Here is an 18,157-nt window from a genome sequence, read left to right as displayed (position 1 = left end):
AAAAGACTGATTGAAGATTAAAAAACTTCCAGGTTTATCCAGTAGAAGGAAAAGTTACCTGGGAGTTGATTAAATTTTAAATGGATCAGTTTAAGAAAATACTAGGAACAAACTCATTTTCCTATAATAAAGGCAACATCAAAAATTGTATTTTAATAGATAACCTACTTTTGATATTTGAGTAGTATATGGAGCATGATGTGTCCTCATCACAGGACAGGCATGTCTTTCTGCTGCTTTCTACACTTTTTCCTTGGTCTTGAATTAGGGTTGACCTCAGAGAACCTTACAAATAATTCTTTGAAGTTACTAGTATATGGATTTCTCATATGTTTGTTTTGTTTTTAATTCCCACTGCAGAAAAAAAAATGGTATAAGTCACCTACCAACAACAGTTATTCTAAAAGTTATTATGTGGATTTAGAATCACTATATGTGTGATTTCTGAAATTATTTTACAACCTCTAGGGCCACACATCTTTGAAGAATATACAATATAAGTTCTAACACATGGAAGCATTTTCCCTGGGCCAAAAAAGAAAATAAAATGCTATAGAGGACAAAGTTATTTGTTTTACACTCTAACTCCCTTATGCAACATGTTAAGCCACTTACAATGGGAACAATGGGCCAGATTAATCCTACAGATTTCATTTGTTTGGTCAAAGTAGCATTTAAAACTTTTTCAATTGGAAAAGATTCTCAATGGGCATACACTTTCCAGTTTACACATTCTTCATCTCTGTTTATATCATTTTGCACTTCAGATTCACCTGATTTATATTGCTTGCCTCTGTAGATATTTGAAATCAGAAATACTGCATTCTTTCTCATTATGTCATAAGAGAATAATAGAATTACATTGGTGCTCTTAGCAATAGTAAGGATAGAAGAAAGCTGTTTTGTTTTAATTGAATAATAATACTGGTCATGGTTTAATAAGTACAGATGATTTACACACATTAAAAAAAAAAGCCCAAAACATTCCTCACAATAACCATATAAGAAAGATGCTTTTATCTCTATTTCACAGGTGAAGAAATTGAAGTTCATTGGGGTTAGAACAACTTTCCACTGACATAGAGTTTATAAGGGACAGACCCGGATTTAAACACTTTGGAGTCTGTGTGCTTTTAGTGCTTATGACATTAATCTCATCTCTGTCACAAAACTTGGGTTTTTCAAAAGAAAATTTCTGCAATCTAATGAAAAGCACAGGCCCCAAGATTATTTTTTTTAACTTCTCATATAAGAGAAAATCAAGTCTTATGACATTCTAATAGACCTGAAAATGTTATCTTACTCAAATTTTCAGAAATCCATGGAACTTGAAGAGATTAAATAACTGGCTAAAATATATAGTACCTCAGGGTAGGAGAATTTGAACCTCAATGTAGCCAAGTTGCAAAATACACACCCCAATAAGTCCAGTAAGACAGGATAAAAGAAAGCCTACTTAGGCCTATCGTCATTAAAATAAGATGTTCCATTGGCAGGCCGTCCATCAATCCACAAAGTTCCACTCTGGCCTTGTGGCATCTGTGGTACATGTATTAAGACTACAGATCAAGTGTTAATTACAGTTGGATGAAAGAAGAGGTATTAGCTAAATGTCAAATCCAACTAAAACTAACCTGTTAGAAGAAAACTGCTAATCTCATACTCATTGTGTATCTAGATAGTTTTAAGCTATCATTTTAGTTATTCTGTTAGTTTAAAAAGGCTTACCGAATCAGCAGCCTATAAGCTGACTAAGCTTAGTCTCGATGCTAGCTCAGGAAGGTCAGACATTTTGGAAGATCACATTATACGGAGACTCTACAATTTTGTTTCAGAAATTTATTTCCCAGGTGCCATTGAAAATAATTCTGTTCAATTGTTTATGAAGATGTCACTGACGAAAAAATGCAATCAGCTTCTTTTTCAAGTTTCAGTTTTTTCTTCTTCACTTGTTCACAACAATTGCATTAGGCAAAACGTACTTTGTTCAAATTTTTTCTTGAGTTTGCATTTGCCTGTTATCTGGGCTCAGAAAATACAATTCTCTGTCTTCATGTTACAGGCAGGTCTGGCTTTCTTTGTCCATTTCCTGAAAATGGACATCATTAATATATGAAAGATTTATTTTATGAAATTTTAGATTGTTTATGAAACCATAATTATTGTTTTCTGATAGAACTTGATTGCAGTTCTGGTTTAGCCACTTTTTAGATTATGTGATCATGGACAAACAGTTAACATTTCTTGGTCTTTGGACCCAAAACTGCAAAAAATAAACATGGAATATTTTGAGAGTAAATAAGATAATGAATATTAAGTCAGTAGCATAGTTGCCAGACTATATTAATAACTCAAAATAGTATCATTTCCCTATTGGCAAACTTTGCCTTCTTCACAAGGGCAAATTAAAGGTCAAGTTAGACGGTAAGAACTCATGTCCCTTCAGAAAGATGTGAAATAGGATGGAAAGGGTAGCCAACTGAATTAAAAAAAAAAAAAAAAAGAAGAGAAACTAATTATTGAGTACCAACTACGTGTACCGATTCTGGAGCTATACGCCCATTTCGTAATCTAATCACAAGAAGGCTGTGGGGTACATCTATCATCCACAGTATACAGAGGATAAAGCTGAAACCTTCATCTCACACATGAAATTGGGAAATTTAAGCTGCAGAATTCTTTTAAGTCTGTGCACTTTCAGCAAAAATAGAGTTCTTTTCCTTGTCCTTCCAGATTCATAAAGATCTTCTCAGGGGCGCCTGGGTGGCTCAGTCGGTTAAGCGTCCGACTTCAGCTCAGGTCACGATCTCACGGTCCGTGAGTTCGAGCCCCGCGTCAGGCTCTGGGCTGATGTCTCAGAGCCTGGAGCCTGCTTCTGATTCTGTGTCTCTCTCTCTCTCTCTCTGCCCCTCCCTTGTTCACGCTCTGTCTCTCTCTGTCTCAAAAATAAGTAAACGTTAAAAAAAATTTTTTTTAAATAAAAAAAATAAAAAAAAGATCTTCTCAATGAAAGAATGGTTGTAAAAAGAGAAAAAAGCATTTCTGTACCCCATTCCCCCCCATACAGGAATAACATCCTCTTTGCTTATTCTTTTCAAAAAACTAGAGCATTCTTCTGCTTATTTATACATATATCATCAATCTAGATATGACTTTTCATTAATAGCTACTAATAGAATGACTCTCCTTAGCAGAATGCTACTTTAAACAGCGGAAAAGAAGTAAATGTTCCTACAAGAAGGAAGCTAAAGTTTAAGTGTTTCTTACAACCGTCACCTCTAGGATGTATCTTTAAGAACTATAAAAGTCAGCGAAACATATTCAGCCTTGACACTGCATAAAATCAAAGACATGATATCAGCTACATCATGTAAACAGTTGGGATGTTGTCACTCCCATTCTTAACAAATTGAAAAACGAACACTTTCTCCTTGACCCATATGAAAATTGAGGTTGCAGAGCAAACTGACACCCTGAAATTTGGAGAGACAGGCAAATCTTTGAAGTCACTGTCAAGATCTGCCTACCAGGAGTAGAAGCTGCTGAAGTCATGAACTGGTAAGAATGCTCAACGTTGATTTTCCATAAATGCACGAGGCTGAGTGCTTGACATTAGTTGAAGAGTGAGAAAATCCTGGGACTGCTTTGTGGGAGGTAACACACTCAAGAAACCAACCCGGTTCTCATGTACATGTTTTCCAACAGGAGGGTAAGAGTAATCATTGTGAAATATACCCTGAGCCCTCTCTCTAACAAAGGAGTCCTCTGCAAAGGAAAGAAGATTGCCTGAATAGGCATGAAAATTAAATGTAGTGTTGTGTCCTTCATCCTAGAAAAAAAAAAGGAGGTTAGAGCAAAACTAAAAATATCTGAATTAAGTAGTGACTTTAGTTAATGTGTAGTATCAATATTGGTTCATTAATTATGAGAAATGTACCATCTATACGATACTAATATAAATGTTAGTAATGGGGAAACTGAGTGTGGAGTACATGACATTTCTTTGTACCATCTTTGCAATTTTTCCATAAGTCCACAGCTATTCTAAAATAAAACATTTATGTAAAAAATCATTAAAGAAACATCAGGAACAGAAGTCAGATCTAGGTGGCTCAGAGGCCATGATAGTATTGTTTTCCTGAAGGAACTGCTTAATTTCTGTATAGATCCAAGCCCTTAACTCTTTAATAGTGGATGGTTTATTTTCTCCTTTATCTAAGAAAACTCCAGTAGTAAGAGAGAGAGAATGAAGAATATTTTCTCTTTCTCTCTTTCTTTCTCTCTCCCTTTTTTTAAATTTTTTTAAAATTAATTTCATGTTGTAAAGACACTGGAATATTCGAAGCACTGACCATGTCTATCCATTCCATTGTTGCACCTTTGAGGTCAAGCAGAATGCTTCCTGCATGACAAGTATCCAAGCTTTCCTCAAATATTTGTTCCATGAAAAACTAAGTAATTATTGTTATTGTTTTATTTTTTAACGTTTATTCATTTTTTGAGAGACAGAGAGATGAAGAGAGAGGCGGGGGAGGGGCAGACAGAGAGAGGGATACACAGAATTAGAAGCAGACTCCAGGGTCTGGGGTTTCGGCACAGAGCCTGACGCAGCCTCGAACCCAGGAACTGAGAGATCATGACCTGAGCGAAGTTGGATGCTTAACCAACTAAGCTACCCAGGTACCCCAAAAACTAAGTACTTATTAACAAAATTAATAAAAACTAAAAAACTGAGGGTGACTATCTCTACAATAAGTGCATTGAATCTATAAAACGCATACTTTCTCCAGATAATTGTATTTGTCTTTAGGTACTTCCTTTTTCCCCCTGTTCTTTCTTTTCTTTCTTTCTTTCTTTCTTTCTTTCTTTCTTTCTTTCTTTCTTTCTTCTTTCTTTCTTTCTTTCTTTCTTTCTTTCTTTCTTTCTTTCCTTTTTTTTATGTTCACTTATTTTTGAGAGAGAGAGAGAGAGAGAGAGAGTAGGGGAAGGGGCAGAGAGAGGGAGACACAGAATCCGAAGCAGGCTCCATGCTCTGAGCTGTCAGCACAGAGCCCAACGTGGAGCTCTAACCCAAACTGTGAGATCATGACTAGTTTCATAACTAGTTACTGAAAGAATCTAAACTAGAATCGAGATATATTGACATTCAGAGATTTCCCCAGTTCTTTAACAGTATTTCTTCTTTAGAATTAGTTATATTGTATAATAAGAAAGTGGTGGTATCTAATGAAATATTTTGATATAAATTATTACATGATAAAATAATTCAGGTATAGCTCTTGGAAAGAGACCTCAACTGACACCAGAGGCAGTTTTTAATGATATAGGACACTGATGCTAATATTGAAACATAATTATCATCAGGAGGGATATAGAAATATTTTTTTCCTAAAATCTTTAAAAGAAAGATATCTTTTGCTTGTAGCATGATTTAGGTAAAATCATTAATATGAGTATATTGTTTGTACTTTTGTTAAAGAGAAATAAATATTATATATTTTCTGATAGAAAGTAATAAGCATTAATCATAATAATTTTAGCAGTTCAAAAAAGTGACATTGAAAAATGTTTTATTAGAAATGTTTCAATTGTCTACTATACAGTATGGTATGTTCTGGCATGGAGTTAATACTAATTATTTTAGAAAAATATAAAATCCTGAGTCAAAATGAAGTAGATTGTTATAAATGAATACTGGGGATCTAAATACTTTATGGCATTAAATGCTTAATCTAAAATATCAGTTGAATTTACCTAAATGTTATCTGTAATATTTGTGTCTCCTGAGAATCTCCTATTATTGCCAGAAATTACAAAAGGGTGTAAATAAGGTGACTTTGTTTTGATGTTTTAGTCTGTGATATTTTACCTCTCAAGGCTAATGTTTTCTATCACTGTATTTAGTCATTCAGTAGCTATTAATTATGTCCCTACAACATACCACGTAATGGGGATACAAAAGTAAAAATAACTGGCAGATATCACTGACCTCATGAATTTTAAAAGCTATGATAAGGACAAACAACAAACAATATAAAAATTTTAAATATATAGAATGTTAGATGCTGATATGTGCTAAGAAGGAAAAATAATGCAGGAAAGAGAACTGAAATTTTAGACAAGGACCCCACAGTAGCTCTGTATGAGAAAGTGCCTTTTATAAGGAACTAATATGGAGATGAACAACTGAGGAGAAGAGAAGAGAGAAGAAGAAAGAGAAGAAGGGAGAGGAGGAAGGAAAAGAGAGGAGAGGGGAGGGGAGGGGAGGGGAGGGGAGGGGAGGGGAGGGAAGGGAAGGGAAGGGAAGGGAAGAGGTATGAAAGAAACTCTCAGTGGTTGGAGTGTGCATGGCTTGTTTGATATACTATGAAATAATCACAGTTTAGGGGAGTAAGCAAGAGAGATAGTAGTAGGAGATGGGATCCCAGAAGTAAGAGGCAGCAGGAAAATCATGTAGGTACTCCAAAGTCATTGAAGAAATCTGTTCCTTCCTTTGAGTGATGTGGGAAGATGTGGGATGGTTTTGAGCAGAGACATAACATTAGCTATCTTATATTTAAAAGGTATCACAGTGTCTGCCATTTTTAGAGGACACTGAAAAAGGCAGAAGATGAAAGACAATTTAGAAGGCTATTTCAGTAATCTACATAAGAGAAGTTGTTAGCTTGGATCAGAATATTGGCAGTTGTAATGTGAAAAGTGAGCTTATTCATTTGAAGTTCATTTGAAGAACTGTTAAGTGCTATCAGTTCCTGGGTTTGAGGAGGAAGTAAAAGGTGAGTCAAAAATGACTTAAATAGGGGCACCTGCATAGCTCAGTCAGCTGGGCTCAGGTCATGGTCTCACAGTTTGTGGGTTCAAGCCCCGCGTTGGGCTCTGTGTGTGCTGACAGCTCAGAGCCTGGAGCCTGCTTCAGATTCTGTGTCTCCTCCTCTCTCTGCCCCTCCCATGCTCATGCTTTATCTTTCACTGTCTCTCAATAATAATAAACGTTTAAAAACATTCAAAAATGACTTAAATATTTTGGCCTACATAACTGGAAAAATAAAGTTGCCATTAGCTAAGATGTAGACTATTAGGAGGTAAGAAGAAATTAAGAATGAATATTAGAACTCAGCTTTGGACATGTTACAGTTAGCATAATTATTACACTTCTGAGTACAGGTATTAAGTAAAAAGTTTAATATATGGATTTGAAGTACAGAGTAGAGGACTGGAATAGAAATATAAATTAGAAATCAGCATATAGGTATTTTTTAAAACTGCAAAATTGGGTGAAATTACCCAAAGAGTTATATTAATATTTAAGATGAAATTCAAAGAGTAAGTCTTAGAGAAATTTAAATTGTAGATGTTGCGGTGACGGGAAGTAAGCAGCAAGAGTAAGGTTGATGGAAAACAGGTGAGTGAGATCCCCTGGAAGTAAGTGGAAAAATTATTTAAGGGAAGAGAGAGTGATCCTCTTTGTCAAAGGCTACTACTCATAGGTCAAGAAAGATAAGGGCTGAGAAATGAAAATTGGATTTAGAATCTATTAGTGAGGTCTTTGGTAACTTCAATAAGAACAGTTTCTTTGTAGTGATATGGGGGTGGGGGTGGGAACCTTATTGGAATGGGTTCATTAGAAAAAAGAGAAGAAAGAAATTAGAAGTACCAAGTAGAGACAATTCTTTCAAGGGTGTTCATAGTAAAAGGAAAGAAAATGGCATAGTAACTATAACAGAAAATGGGCTAAGATAAAGTTTGTCATTTTTGTATTTTTTTCATGGGAGAAATAAATAACATATATGGATACTATATTCATTTCCTCTAGCTTCTGAGACAAATAGTCACAAACAGGGTGGTCTAAAACATACAGAAATTTGTCCTCTCATGGTTCTGGAGGCCAGAAGTCTGAAATCAAGGTGTTAACAGAACTGTACTACCTTGGGAGGTTCTGGGGAAAATCCTTCCCCCACTTCTTCCAGCTTTTGGTGGCTCTAGGTTTTCCTTGGCCTCCTTGGCTCTGTTACTCCAATCTCTGCCTCCCTGGTCATATTGCCTGTTCCCATTCCTGTATCTACATCCTGCCTTCAGAAAACTTGCCATTGGATTTAGGGCATATCTGGTGAACCCATGATGCTTTCAGGTGAAGATCCCCAACTTAATTACATCAGCTTAGATTCTTTTTCCAAATAAAGTAACATTCTCAGTGTCTGGGTATTAGGATATGGACATATCTGTCTGGATGGCATCATTCAACCCACAACAGATACTGATGGAAATGGTGCATCAGGGAGGGAAAAACTGCTGATGCAGGAGATATCTGCTAAAAATTGATATTCTTGAGGAAGTAAGAGGAGATGAGAATTAGTGCATGAGTTGAGTACATGATAGTCCTCCCATTTTAATGGGAAAAATCCTAAGATATACTGGTGGATAGATAAGTAGATGGGGTGATAGCTTGTAGAACTCCTCTGAGTTCTTCAAAGCCATTGTCTTAGGTTTGTTTGTTTGTTTGTTGTTTTCCAGAAGAAGACTTGAGCTGAAGATTTTTGTGAAAGCAACTTATTAAGGAAGTATTCTCAGGAGAGACCATTAAGAGATAGCTGGGAGGAGGCCAGGGAAAGAGCGAAAGTAAAAAAAAAAAAAAAAAAGAATCAATCAGGTATAGTCCCATAAATATTCAGCCCGATCTTGTAGGGGAATTCTGGAGTGTAAATTAGGCCTAAGACTTGTCCTGATCAAAGGCAAGTGAGCTGGACTTTCATACAACAGTATTCATCAGTCATTGTTTAAATGATTTCCAAGGGTGGCAAATTCCCAGTACTTTTGTTACAAAACAGGCTCCATTATTCTCAGGTATTCCTCTGGGAAAAAAAAAACAAAAAAACAAAAAAAAAACAGGTGCTTGTTGTGTGACATGAAAGCATTCTGAAGTTAAGGGCCTACAAACAAACAAAATGGATCAGAATGTTTCTCAGAGAAGCATGACATTGTTCAATACAATCATTGATTGAGAATGAAAATGAGAAAGAAGATATTGGAAATTGAGAAAAGAGAAGAAAGAATGAAAGAGTTGTCTCAGTGGGTAGGTGTGAAACTGGACTAGGACTAGAGACCCTTGGAGAGACCTAAAGACATGCTACATTCAAAGTGAGACCACTCATCACAGTGTGAATTTCCTCAACCACATTCAGCATGGAGTACGGAGAAAGATGGATTTAGCTAGGGTTGTGGTTTCACCAAAAGAGGATGACAAAGACAGAGAGGAGTGATGAAGTGGGTAGTATATGCGAAAGAGATTTACTGTGGAATTTAAGTTGGGTAAAGTGAGAAGACAGGCCATGTGGAGAATGAGGCATCATGAATAAGTTAGATAAGTTGACTGAAAGTGGGTTCAAAGTTGTTGGTGTTGGAGTGTTAGTGGAAATAATCTAGAAAGACATGAAATGGCAACAGAAGAGCTGAATATTTTAAACTGTGCTTAGAAAGGTACTGAGGGGCGCCAGGGTGGCTCGGTCAGTTAAGTGTCTGACTCTTGATTTTGGCTCAGGTCATGATCTCACAGTTTGTAAGACTGAGCCCCATGTGGGGGTCTGCTCTGACAGGACAGAGCCTGCTTAGGATCCTCCCTCTCCCTTCCCCTCCCCTGCTGTCTCTCTCTCTCTCTCTCTCTTTCTCTCTCTCTCTCTCTCTCTCTCTCTCTCAAAATAAATAAATAAACATTAAAAAAGATATTAAGATAATGGTAAGGCAGAGTCAGACAGGATCAAAGAAAGAAATGGCTGAGATAGAATGGAAAACAGAGTAAGAAAAAGACAGAAGATCAAGAAATCAGGTTGTGAAGACATCAACAGGAAGATGTATGTGGATGGAAATCACCATATATTATATAATAAGAGTAGTATTGGAGAATATGACGTTAAGCCTGGAGCTAAAATCTAGGAACGTGAGGCGGTAACTCAGCTATTCAAGAAGCTGTAATGGGAGGTGTAGTTTGTATATTTGAGGTTTAGGCTGGATATTCTGAGGAAGCAAAAGCCAAAATATTCTAGATGCTATAATGGAGAATAAGAACCATAATTACTTGACCTGCAACCTAGCCGTGTGAGAGCTTTGGGAGAGTAATAAATTCTATCTTGGATAGGCTTGAGGACAAACAGCAGCATCAGAGGGAGCCAAACTTCAGTTACTCCAAGAAGAAAAAGAGAAGGAAGAGAAGAAAAGAGGCGTTTGGTGACGATTTGCTTCGAGTTTCAGAGAATATAGTGAGCGTTTTAGGAGATCAGAGGAGCAGTTGTATAGAAATAGTAGAATTAAGGTCTGGGAGATGAAGGGAAATCTGAGGGTCTTGAGCTACTTGTGTGATGGTCATAAACAAGGAGGAGCGGCATGATTAGACAAAAGGGACACAGACAGTGATGAAGGGAGTATGAATGCTGAGTTCGGGAAGGCTCTTAGAATAAGTAAGAGATACAGGCTTCCACTTGGCTTCTGCTAATGTGGATGTAGACAGATGTGCAAAGGAAGTATTGATTTTGCAGAGAGGTGACCCCATCTAGCATGAGGGGTCCTTTTTGATGCCTGGTGATCATGGCCTGCAGAGAGGGCTCTTACTCTGAACACTAACTCTCTCTTGGACTTGGCCATCATCTATAATTTGGAAAAATTGGATCAGATTCAACCACAGAAACTTTTTTTCCTGAGAAAATGGCACATTCTTTAATATGTCATTACAAGAGGCTACTTAAATTTTATTCTTGCTAATCAATTTCATATATATATGTATATGCATATATATATACATATATTTATACTTAAAATATATATATATTACCATGAAATTGATTGATTGTATATACTGACATTTCCAAATCCTGATTCTGAGTGTTTCTTCTATAACTAGAACATTACCCAACGTCATTAATTCCTGCAAGTACTGTAATTTGAGGAAATCATCATCTTTTCTGCTTGCTCTATTAATTTTGATTCCTCAAGTGTTAGTTCTTGTGTTGGTTGAGTTGTTTCTCAGTGCTGGCTACCAGGTATTCTCATTTTCCTAGGTGAGATTTCCATTTATTAGACTGCCTTGCCTGTAGTATCCTTTACACAGCTTGCTTGCAGGTAAAGACCTGGCAGCAGGAACTATAGCTTTTGCTTGATCTGTTTTCCAGGAAAGTGACAGAGGGGTGGGAGAGGCAGTGGGCACCGCAGGTCAGGACCAAATCTTCTGGGAGTGAGTACCCCATTTCTGCTCAAATTCCTTAACCCTGTTCTTTTGCCTGTAGGTGTCTGCCTCCATGGCTATTGCCTGACACAAGTCAGCAATGGACAGGGGAGATTTTTCCTGGCCACCTCTGTGGGCGTAATCAAACTAATGACAGCTTTGGCTGCCACTGCATCACCTCCTGTCTTCTCTGCAGTTTCTCTCCACTAGCCTTTACTTACAGAAGTAATACATTGGCACACATTTTAAGCTTTGGATTTCTTCTTCATATTAATTTTGCCTATTTTCTCTGTATGAATGATCATGCATAGTTTATGAGACACTAACTTCTCTTCTTGTTTCCCAACGCACTTCGGTGTTTTTGAATTTTTTAAAATTATTTTTAGAAATTTGGTGTTGGGTAGGCAGGCTTAACAAGTGCTTGCTTAATCTTTGCATACAGTTGGAGATTGTCTTTCAAGAAAAAGGGTGAGCACTTTTGTGAAGCTAGAAAGGGAAAAGGTTTTCTATACAGGGAGAAATTCTGTAAGTGATGTGCACAATTTGAGCTGTTCATACAGATTTGGAGGGATCGCTATCATAACTAATTATAAACAGAGCTTTGTAGACATCACTGTCTAACAACCTCTACCAATATTCTTTGTAGTATAATTTAGCAGAATTTCCCTTTTCTGTAAATATTTATTAAACAAATGCAGGATAGATAAGAAAGAAGGCATTTGTGATCATTGCCAGCCACTATGTAAGTTGCTGAGGCCATACTGAATAAAAGAAAATTGTGGTCTTTATTTTAAGTAGTTATTTTATTTTAGAAAATTTGTTTTTATTATTTTTAGAGAGATAGAGAGAAAGCAGGGGAGGGACAGAGAGGTAGACAGAATTTTAAGCAGGCTATGCACCATCAGCACAGAGCAGGGCTCCAACTCATGAACCATGAGATCATGACCTGAGCCAAAATCAAGAGTTGAATGCTTTAACCAACTGAGCCACCCAGGTGCCCCTTAAGTAGTTGTTTTAAAAATATAAGTAATAGTAGTAAAATGTAAAATTATAGATTCAACTCTTTGTTTCTTAACCAGTATGGAGATGTGATGAAAAGCAGACTGTTCAACATTGTATGCCATATTAATCTTAGGAAATGATTTTATTGCATAAAAGTCACACTGGAGTATGTTTCTGGTGTCTGTTACCCATCAAGGAACAGCAACAACAACAACAAAATAAGTCAGAGAAGCAAGTATATTTAAGGAGCTGTCATATGGAATAGAATTTTTAAAAAGTGGTCACCTTTCCCTAAAATAGAAGCAGACTTGAGAAAAGGATATCTCTAAGGTTTATCTGTTTATTTGCAGTGTTCTTAGAAGTCCAGACCACTTACATTCCAGAGAAGGTAATAAATATTAGATTGAAGAAGTCAACCATAGAAGTGAATGTTGTGGAGGTCAGAGCCAAGCGGAAAGGGTCTAAGTGGGAAGAACAGGATGAGAAGAAAGAAGAGAAAAAAAAAATTGACTGAGCACATAGTTTGTGACATGGCACTTACATATATTCTCTCATATAATTTGCACAGCATCCCTGAATAGCAGATACAACTGTTATGAGTTTGTCTTTCTAGCAATATCTCTCATTTGGCAGGCCACTTTTTAATGTTGATGACAGCTTTTCCTATATGAAGAGAAGGTATAGGGATTTTGAAAAATTCTATGACAGCAAGAAAAATTGCTTCTTTTAAAAGCTATCTACATTTTGAGCTGGTTGGCTTAGGGAAAAAATACTTCTGTGGGAGAATGTCTCTTTTTGCCTCAGAAAAATATTAATGGTTCTATTTATTTAACAAAGGCATGGTTGTGAGAACAAAGGGTAGATGGGAAATGTGTAAGCAAAAATAAGAGTTAAAATAATTTGCAAAATATGGTTACATGAGTTTTGGAAGTAGCTGCTGGTGTTGTAAGGAGGTGTAAGAAGGTAAAAAAGAGAAAGGTCCTAAAAATATGAGGGGGAACCAGGGTTCACGAAATTCTATATTGAATTGAGAGCCTTATTTTATGGAATAATGTTATCTAATATTAAATTCTCCCATTTCATGTATTTACTATAGTTACTTTCCAGGGCATATTCTAGTTGGATGCTTATCAATCTTGGTTTTCTTCCTGGGAACACATGGTAACTACATTTTCCAGCCTTCTTTGGATGGAAGATGAGGATGTCACTGGTTGTATAATGTAGTTGCAAGTCAAATACACCCCTTCTTGTCCTGGCTATAAAGTGCCTTATGGCATCCTCCATACTTAATTTGCTTTCTTGGACAGTTGAATGCAAAGGCTCCCTGAATTGTGGATGGTGCTCCAGGGGGCAATGGAATAATGATGTAAATGGAACTTGACTTTCAGAGTTACTTCTTGGAGAGCCACTCAGAAGAGTCACCCAACTCATACAATTGTGAAGAGAACTGAGGCTTATTGTGTAAAATCACTGAGATTTGGAAGCTGTCACAACAATGAGAGTTAACATCGTAACTTACCGTTTTAATACATTTGCCATTATCCCAAGTCTTCAGTCAAATATGTTTTTCCCCAAATTCTTATTTTTGTGGTACTTCGGGGAATAGCAAAAGAAGTTGGTAGCCTGGGAATTCTATGCCGTTATCATCAGGAAAGAAAGCGGAAGTCTAAGCTGGTATACAGAGTAGTAACAAGGGACAAGTTAGCAGGAAAACAAACAAACAAAAGACAACTAAAATTTGGGACCTGTAAAGAGCCAGAAAAGAAAACAATCCTTTTTTTGCCAAACTGTATTGACAGAAGATAATCCTTAAAAGATGATAGTGAGTGGAGGTAGGGAAGGATATTTACTCCTGCTTTTAGATGAGATGAGGACTCCATCCATTTTACGTCTGAGTTTTAAATCAAACTGTGACCCATGAATTCCAAAGGCATTCTGACTTTTAGATAGGCAGAAGTTTTACAGTAGCTTTTCTACCTACACTTCTGGGATCTTCATAGAAAGTGGGTTACATGATGCAACGACTTGTCTCATTTCGATCTTTATAAAGTATTCATTCCAACATGCCACACCCCATGTGACTCAGAACTTTTACTAAGATGTCAGACTCCTAAGATTTCAAGGTTTATCTTTTGTGCGAGGCATGAGAGCTACCACCAGCTTCATGCTTATGTGATCTTATACTCAGGATACCAGCTATATTGGACTGTAGTGATGTACCAAGAAATGGTAGATGGTCAGTGTCTTGGCAGAAGGAATTATATCACAGCATCAGAGATGCCACATGGCCCAGAATATATGATACAGATATATTGCTGATTCCTCCAGGTGGAAGAACACTCCATTTGATGTTTCTTCTTTTGTAATAAGGTAAACATAATCTGTTAGATGAAGAAAATTTTTGGTTCTAGACACTCTGCGCTTTTACTCCAGAAAAGAAAAAAATAAATCACATCTCTAATGGTAGCTTCAGCAGAAATCACCACCTGATTAAGCTTATAATAATTTGCTGTCATTTTCTAAATTCATTTGTCTTTGGTATAAGTCAAGCCAAAGTTTTATATAAAATGTGATAGGTATCAGCACTACTATTTATTTCAACTCTTCAAGGGCGACATGAACTTTAATTGTCTTACCAAGGTTACTACATTGCTTTTAGTTTACTGTTCAGTGTGAAAAGTCAAATCTACTCTTTTCACCATGCTAATGTTCACTCACAGATCAGGAAGGTAAAAGTGAGGGCTCTTTCAGTGTTTGTGTGTGTGTGTGTGTGTGTGTGTGTGTGTGTGTGTGTGTGTAATTTACTATTCACTTGGAATTTGGGGAGAACAAAACCACAAGATTGTTTTATAGACCCCGTGAGACTGAGTTAATAACCTGACATCCAGAAGTCCCCACTTTGACCAAAAGATCAACATAGGCATTTGTGATCCTGATTGATTAGGATAAACTCAGAGCAAGTATCCAATAATCTTGCAGAGTTCTGGATATTTTCTTTTCCCAATGCACAGTTACTCTTAACATATAGCTAAAGATTCTTTGGGAGACTACTAGAAGTGAGATTTTTAAGATATTCTTGAGAGGTTATTACTGAGACCTACCTCAAGACACCTTAACATTCATTTCATTTAATATACTCTGTGTATTTGAACTCAAATATTGTAATTGCATGGAGGTCCTTGTCTTTGTATTTTGGGGGTCAAGTAAGGCTGTCATTCTTTCTAGTCTTAACAGTTTTTTCCCAAGAAAATCAAATCTTAATGAGTTAGCTACCACCGAAGATCTTTACTTAACCAACCGTCCCAAATAACACTCCAGTTCTGCCACTAATTTTGCTCTGGTGATTAGGTACTGTTTTTTTGATCATTGTGAATTCATAATACTACCAAAACCATTGAAATTGAGACTATCAATGGCAACTTTTCTTATTTTCATCCGTGTTTACACAAAATAGCCACTTAATCAAATGGTTAAAACTATTCTTATATAATTTATTTAATATGTGAAATCCAGAACCTCTAAGTGTACTCATATCAAGAAATTCATCCAGGTCTAAATTTATATTCTTTATTTCCTAATTTAACATCGGCATCCTTAGAATATATACCCATGCATTTCTTCATGTTTTTAACAATATTAATAAATAAGAAGAGTGTGTATACATATTATACCCACATATAATATATAGATACATACATATGTATATATTTGTATATAATGTATATGCAGATATATAATATATAAAACATATTTATATATATTCTAAATATAAAATTTGGGGGGAAGGGATAAGTAAGATTCTCCTGGGGAACATTTAAAAGAGACAGATACCTGAGCTTTGCCTCAGAGAATCTGGTTTAACTGGTCAAGACAGCAGGATATTTTAAATTGCTGCAGGTAATTCCGATGTGCAGCCAGGTATGGTTATGAGCTTGGTGACTATGCACAGCGGTATAAGTGGGACATGAGGAAAACTTATTTTCTTTTGTCAAATAACAGGTATGGTCATTACAGACTTTTCAGCTAGAGAATCATCCAATAATTGAAGAAGGACCATTTCTACAGAGAAGGGAAGCTCAGTAAATTTGTTCATTTAGTGTATCCAAAGGCAAATGAATGTCTCCAGTGTATTTCTTAATTTCCCACTCACTCCTAAGCAATGTTTCCATTTTCCTATAAAAACTCTGGAGATGCTGGGGTGCCTGGGTGGCTCAGTCAGTTAAGTGTCCATCTTCAGCTCAGGTCATGACCTCACACTCCATGAGTTTGAGACCCGCATCAGGATCTGTGCTGACAGCTCAGAACTTGGATACTGCTTTAGATTCTGTCTCCCTCTCTCTCTGCCCCTTCTCTGCTCATGCTCTCTGCCTCAAAAATAAATAAAAACATTTAAAAAATTAAAAAAAAAACCCTCTGGAAATGCTGTGAGTATATCTCATAGTATATTTCAGTACCACTGAAGTGCAGATTCAACATCTGATATTCAGCTATTGAGCTCTGCTTCTACAAGAAGAAACCCAGTGGCTCTTTGACCATGATTTTGTTCAACAATTTAATTAAGTGAGTCATTTTCTTTAAGTTCTCCACCAAGCTTAGAAGCAGTCAGCTCACATCACAGTCTTTCAAAAGTGTCTATTGTAACAGTCACTCAAAGTTTTGCTTTCAATTGGCTTTTCATTCCAACTACCCATATTTAATCACTTAAATAATGTTTCATTATTGTGTGCCAGAGATTATCAGTGTTTCTTCAGATTATGTAAACCAGATTTTCATTGCCTTCAAACTTTAGGTCAGAAAAACACTAGAGTTACATGTATTTTAGCTTATTTTTCTTGCAACCATTTCTTTTACCAATTACTTATTGGTCACTGTTAGTTGTAGGCAACAGAATTCAATTTTGATAGATACAATTTTGAAGAAAATAATAGGCAGTACACAGAATTTCTAGGCGTGTCTTAGAACTTGAATGATAACATAAGATAATATACCTAGCATAAATGTCCATCCACAGCCCAGGATTGTTCTTCTTGGGCAAGAAAAGAATTTGGCATCCCTCTGGAAGGTATCTTCCCATCTATACTGACATCTGCCCTCCTCTTTACATCAATGTCCTTAGGAAGTTGACAGTGGATCCTATTTCATTGATGTTTTACAATATCTTGAACTTGAGTGTAAAACTATATATATGCTTTTATGAACATATATACAATGGCTAAATGCCTCTTCCTTTGGCCTTGATTTCCTTAAGGAAGGTTCAAAACTTGCTCATTTTTGTCTCTTACATCTTGTGTGAATGACTGGTGGAGCTTGGATCACATGGGGAAAAAAAACAACTGTTAGTGTGTCTAGAAAATGTAGAGCATTGTAGCATCCATAATATAAGAAGGATTTACTGAAAAGATGAATAGGAAGTTCACTGAATTGAAGAAAGTGATGAAAACCCCTGAAGAATAGAAAAAATACCCCTATTACACTTGATAGTTCCCTTAGCTAATACTTCAGCACTTTAAAAAATTATTTGCTTTAACAGTATGAAATACCTGAAGTACCCAGGTGCCTCTGAGGCCTCAGGCTCTGAGGGGCTAAGAAGGCCCTCCCTGTTCCTGCTCTCCATGTGACCACCACTGACACCATGGAAGGGACATGGACTGGTTACTGCTAAGATGGTGAGAGTCCTAACTCTCTAGTCGGTCTCCTCTGACACCATACCAGCAGGCAGGAGAAGGGTTGCCTCAACACTAATGGGTGGCGTTGGAAGCCCGACCTTCTCAGGTGGTCTCCATTCATACCTTGAATGGTGGGAAGGGGGCTTGTTAGCATTTTGAGGGGAGGAAGTTTTCCCAACTCTCTACTTAGCCTTCTTTGACACCATCATGGCAGATGTATTGGGGTACCTCCCCTATAGCCTCTGCAGGATGGAATTTTAGGCAACCATTCAGAATTTTC

At 36.7% G+C, this 18,157-nt stretch overlaps 1 long non-coding RNA gene across 3 annotated transcripts in view; it reads left to right on the top strand.

The window, feature by feature from the left end:
- Positions 1 to 18,157, top strand: part of LOC122230995 — a 33,602-nt gene that overhangs the window by 1,306 nt on the left and 14,139 nt on the right. For 2 of the 3 annotated variants that reach the window (XR_006208075.1, XR_006208072.1), the window contains one exon: positions 3,195 to 3,558. The exons of the other annotated variant lie outside the window; for it this stretch is intronic. This is a non-coding gene — a long non-coding RNA (uncharacterized LOC122230995). The remainder of the gene's footprint in view (positions 1 to 3,194; positions 3,559 to 18,157) is intronic. 3 annotated transcript variants of the gene reach the window in all.

This window comes from Panthera tigris, chromosome A1 (assembly GCF_018350195.1).
Source record: "Panthera tigris isolate Pti1 chromosome A1, P.tigris_Pti1_mat1.1, whole genome shotgun sequence".
In the NCBI taxonomy this organism is placed as follows: Eukaryota; Metazoa; Chordata; class Mammalia; order Carnivora; family Felidae; genus Panthera; species Panthera tigris.
This window is presented reverse-complemented; position numbering and strand designations above follow the sequence as displayed.